A 6,000-nucleotide genomic window follows, 5' to 3' on the forward strand; every position below is an offset into this window, starting at 1 on the left:
ACACCGTGCGACATCTGAGGCAGGGCTGTAAAGAGGCTGTGAGTGTCTGCCTGTTTGCTTGGATGCTTGCAAACATCCCAAGCGTCCACATGAGATGGACTGCCCTGTGGCCGCCATGCTGTGAAGAAGCCATGCCACATGGAGAGACCATACTGTCAACACACTGTGGCTGGTGTGGGTCTTTGTCCCCCAGCCCAGAAGTGTGAGTGAAAGAGCCTCCAGGCAAGTCAATGCACAGCCCCCAACCCTTGAGTCCTCCCAGCTGAAGTTCCAGGCAGGGAGCAGAGACAAGCCATCCCTGCTGTGCCCTGTCCAAGTTCCTGACCCCCAGACTCTCTGACCATCATCAAATGATGATGGTTTCAGACCACTAAGTTTTGAGTTGTTTGTTACACAGCAATAATGACTGAGACAGAATAACATTTCACATTCATAAGCAACATTTCTGGATCTATGTGGGGGGAAAATCAATTACTACAGTAAGCATGCCACGAATAAAGGTAGTCAAGAGGTGCTGATGGTGTATGGGAGGGGGCATTCTACATTGGCGTTTGGCTTAATACAGACCTTTTTATACTCAAGAAAACCCATTTTGAAGTAATCCCCAGTTGGAGGATAGTAAAGGATATTTAAACTATATTACTCATTCATTCATTCATTTTACATTGATTGACACTGATTTTACACGGGGTAACCGGGATATTACGAAGGAATGCGAGATAGTTTGTGCAAATTCTTAAGTAGCTCAGGCTTCTCTGCTAGAACCCTTCCACGGATTGGCTACAACATCCAGTTTAGGGTCCTCTGTATTTTAACTTTCCTTTCAGAAAACCTTTGGTAACCAGAAGTCAGATGCTCTTGCTGTAATAAAAAAACCCCAAACTGATTGCATTTGAACCATCTCATCTTAGACCAGAGTTAGGAAACCATCAAAACATCAGACCATTCTCATAAACTGTCAGATTCCCAGCACCTAAGTCATTCATGGCTTTTCTCTAATAAACACATGAGCTGTGTTTCTGTAGGAGCGTTCAGAAGGGTGACACCATCCGAGGTGGACACGGTTTCCTCCCAATTAGAATATTGACTCTACAAATCCTTGAATAATCGCTCTTTGCATAAGAGATGATCAAGGCTCCAGAGCCACTTCACTGCTACTTGCTTCATTATTTTACCGGGGGATGAAATAGACTTAATAGAAGATAATTATATTTGGCTTTGGGGCTCCAAAGAAAGAAAGAGATCAGTATTACATTTGTTCCTTCCTAATCCCCTAACTCTTCTCAAGACTTCAAAAGATAATTGCCTGTAATTCAGAAAGTTCATGAGTTAATTTACTTAAGACCCTAGAAACACGCATAAGACCCAAGGAAGACCTCAAGACACCCTCTATGATCTTTTCCCTAACAGGATTATTGAAGACAAGATTATTTTAAAGATGCTGTGCTAAAATGATATGAAAAAAATTTTTTTCGGTTTGCATATGTCTACACAAAGTAGAAATGAAACAATGTATTTTATAGTGTCGGTGCTAAGTAATATGTGTTTTAGCATTTTTTATTATAAAAGTAATACATGTGTGTGATTCTTTTTTAAAAGGCAAAAGTGTTTATGGTAAACAGCAAAAAACCCTCCTTACTCACCAGCCAGTGTACCCTAAAAATTTCTCCAGAAACAACTGCTGTAAAGGCTTGTATCACATATAAACATTTATGTATTCTGTGGTTTTCTTTATATTGTCTTCTTCAAATTGTGTCTGAACAATGTATTTTGAATATATTTCCTGCAAAAAATGTACATCCCTAGTATGTATGTACGTGTATATGTATACATGTATGTATGTACATGTATGTATGTATGTGTATATGTATACACATACATATATATACATACATATACATATATATAATATATAATAGATTCTTAGGACTCCATTTTATGGCTATACAATAATTTATGTCACTAGTACCCTATTAATGGACAATTATGTTATCAGATTTTTGCTCTTGTTATCAATACTTTATTGAGGGTCCTTTAACCTATATGTTTTCATACATCAGGAGTACATTCTAAGATAAATTCCAGCTAGGTCAGAAGGTATATTTATTTTTAAAATATTCTAGCTGGGCCATGTGCTTTACATCCATGAGGATAAAAATATTAATTCCTAGATGAAATTTACAGCAAAACATGAATTTAATTTTATTTGAAATGGGACAGAACTTATAATCAATGATTTACCTCCAAAATATGGAGGATCTTAAAATGAATTCTTTCATTTCCCTTAAAACAAAAGAGGTTTCAATTCCTTGCTTGAACATTTTACAAAAGGATTGTCACGCACAATAAATAAACCCTGAATCTATTTCAAAAAGATACATTTTGAATGGTGCTTCGTGTTTACATATTTCACAAACTGCAGAAAATAAATGCTGTCCGTGAAACAGGGTAGAAAAGAAATCCTTCATAGGAGTTAATTATTTGGACCACAACAAAAAATAAAATCTCATTCCCAGTGGAAGAAAATGTGCACTGCTAAGTCTGACTGCTGGTACTGCTGGACAATTGGAGCAAACACATCATAAGTATGATTGCATATAAAACAGTGCCGTGAACATGGACCACCACGTGCTCAGATATTCAAAAGTCATTTCATGGTTGCTATAGTCTAAGATAAATTTTCTTGGGCTTACCCAGTCATGCATGCATCAGGTAAGGCTCTCAGCCAAAACAAACTGCACTTCAATATAAGACGGGAAACCAAAGCCCGCAGTAGGTCCCTTTTCCATCTTGTTCTTTTTCAAATCTTAATTTTCCTGCTTCCTCCATTCTCTTGATTTCCTCTCTCACTCTCTCTCTCTCTCAATTAATATAGGAATTTCTCTAAGAAAAGTTTCTAACTATATTATAGCCAGTATATTTTGTATATACAAGATATATCTATATTTCCTTCTTTAAATGTGAATATTTAATCACCTCCTTTCCTCCTTTGGGAGCTTTGGTCTCACTGTCAGAATTGCTAAATAGGAAGGTACAGGCAGCTTGTGATGGCTCCCTTGTCAATCTCAGTGGGCATGAGCAGTCACTGGAGCTTGCAGCACCAGTTGCTAGGCAACTTGTTCATCTTCTGAACCTGATATTTCAATTCAGCAGCAGTAAACGTCTGCTATGTTATGGCCTTTCAGAACTACCTTCATTACATAATATCTACCATTCTAATAAAGGAGTTCCAAGTGTTGAGGGGTGTGAAGGTAGCAAGGAAAATCAGTGCAGCTATGGCACTGAGATAATGTCAAATGAGACTTTCTGCACATAAAAAGTATAAAATGATGACATATTTAACACTCAGTCCTTCCTGGCAGAGCATTAAGGAAGCATCATGCAAGAGCCATTTCCTTGATGATATCAAATCAACTCTTGTTATCAATCTAGAAAAGTTTCTAACTGCCACTCTAATGAAGGTGAAACAGCAATGGCCTAGAGAAATAGGAAGAATGTTAACGTTCGTATATAATAAATGATGCTAGTGTGTCTAGCCAAGTATTTGTCCAAAGGACAATTCTTGGGAACAGACTTTATGGAACTACATTGAAGTCTGCCAAGCAGCAGCTATGCAAGCATTTCAAGTTGCCAATCTTGCTGGAACATTTTCCTAAATAAATATCTGATATTTTATGCCCCTCACTGGAAATGATTTCAAATAGTACACTTTATCCTTGAGTTTATTTTAGAAGAAACAAATAATTATTTTAATAAGATGGCTCAAAGCAGTTTTGTTTACTTAGCCACTCTGTGTCCAAGTTTTCCTTATTTATAAAATAGAAGGGTATTAATTAGAATATAGGTTTGGATACAGTAACAACAATAAAATCCCCAAGTAACAGTATCTTAAAGAAGACAGAAAGTTATTTTTCTCCCACATAACCGTTTGCTAGGAAAGTCTCAGGCTGAGATAGTGTCTTCTGTTTTTTGTCTTCCCGTCTTCAACTTGCAGCTTCTGTCTCCTGGTCTAAGATGCTAAATGATAGTACCTTACACGCCTTCCCTCAAGGCACTCCTAGGATCTACTTCTGTCTACACTCCATTGGACTGAACCCACTCACACCCAACCACAAGGGAAACTGGGAAACCTGGCTGTCAATTAAGAGGACGTGTGTCTGTCCAGCTACAATGCAGGGTGGCTCTTATTAAGGAAAAGGGAAAGTGTGGATAGTGGGGGACAACCAGCTCTTCTCTGCCATATGAAGAAACAAAAACAATCCTCAACAGTGTCACAGAGAAGAAGTAATAAAGTTATCTTAAACTGTAAAAATAACATTTCTCTTACAAGTTTTAATTATACCCCAGGAATGGAATAGGCAGAGAGAATAACTAAAACAAAATGAATTCACCCTTTTACCTCACTTCTTTCAGAAATGGTTCAATACCCTGAAGAAAATGGGCCAAAAGCAATTTGGGGTGACAGGTATGTTAATTCTCTTGAGTATGCTGATGGTCTCACCTGTGAATACAGATATCGAACTTAACCAATTGTACACCTTAAATATGTGCAGTTTGTTGTATGCCAATTATCCCACAATAAAGTGGTTTTTCTTAAAAAATCATAAAATATGAACAAAAATGCATTTAAATAAATGCCATGGCTTTTCTTAGGGAAATAACTGCAAAGAGGGTTAAACTCAAGGTGATGCTCTCATCAATTAAGCTCTCCAGTGATGCAGAAAAACCAAAAATGTGACCTATTGCTAACACAACAGTACAAAGTATATGGAAAAAACCAGGAGGAGGAAATGGATCACTGAGAACCCTTGAGCAAAACGAGATTTATTCCGTAATTCAGTGTGTGTGTGTGTTCATGATCTCTCCTGAGTCACCAACGTGAGAATCTACTGCATTCAGATCAGGGTCAAGGTAATCGTGATGAAGTGTAGGAAAAACACTCCTTATAGGGAAAAAAACAAAAACAAAAACAGGAGAACGTGCTTTCTTTTGGAACAGGAGTCAGAAACTTCAGGCGGCAGACAATTGGCAAAAACAAGAGTGAAGCAAATGAGCTTTATTTTTCTATAAAGATAGATAGTAGAAGGAGGAAGACCAGGGGACCAAAGCCTTCCTGTTTACAGTGAAAAGGTATATTTGTAAAGGTTGGTGAACTGACTGGTCCCTTTGCCTGTCACTTTTCTTAGTCTCAATTTTTCTTATTAATTCTCATCTTTATGTATTTTGTATTCATTCATTCATTCATTCAAACACTTCTGAGCACCAACTTTTCGTGTGCCAAACACTTTGCTAAGTGCTGGGGATAAAATTAAATAAATAAATGCAACCCTGAGGAAGCCCACAATGTGGAAAAAGAGCGAGGTAAGCATAAAATCTCTCCAGCTCAGCTTACCCATTTATTTCTGAATCTTTGCGATGCCCTTGTAAAAAATATATATTTACTATATATTTTAAGCAAGCCCAGAGAAGTAAGTGGTAGAAAAGTAGAAGACTGTCTTCTGCCCCAGAACCAAAATTCCTCTTGTCTGCATATCATAGGGAGTTATTTTTTCTCTGTATTTTAGAATATCAAATTGGGTGGACTTGGCCTCTGCATATCTTTGGCGTCTTTTCATTCCATGATATGGTAATATAAATAGAAGAAGACAGATTGAAGAGCAGTAAGGCATGCATACATTTCAAACATAAAATAAAATAAAAGCTAAAACCCTTATATTAGAGCCAGGAGAATGGTGAGATTTTATGTTAAGGGATGATCCTTAGCAAAACAAATGTTTTATTTTACACCTCATGTTATTGTTTTCTGTGTTGCTTTATCCTTCATCTTCTATTAATAAACAGATCTGAAATAGGATTTACTATATTAGATGACCTGTCCATAATGGTACCACATCATTTCAAATATAAACCTATCTTTTTTTCAGAGGGGCTAAGAAATCTGTCCTCAGAAGGGGATGAGCTCAGGGTTGACATTCTTTGCTTCTTAGTTGGGCGGCACGT

This window comes from Balaenoptera borealis, assembly GCF_965194805.1.
Source record: "Balaenoptera borealis genome assembly, chromosome: 9".
In the NCBI taxonomy this organism is placed as follows: domain Eukaryota; kingdom Metazoa; phylum Chordata; class Mammalia; order Artiodactyla; family Balaenopteridae; genus Balaenoptera; species Balaenoptera borealis.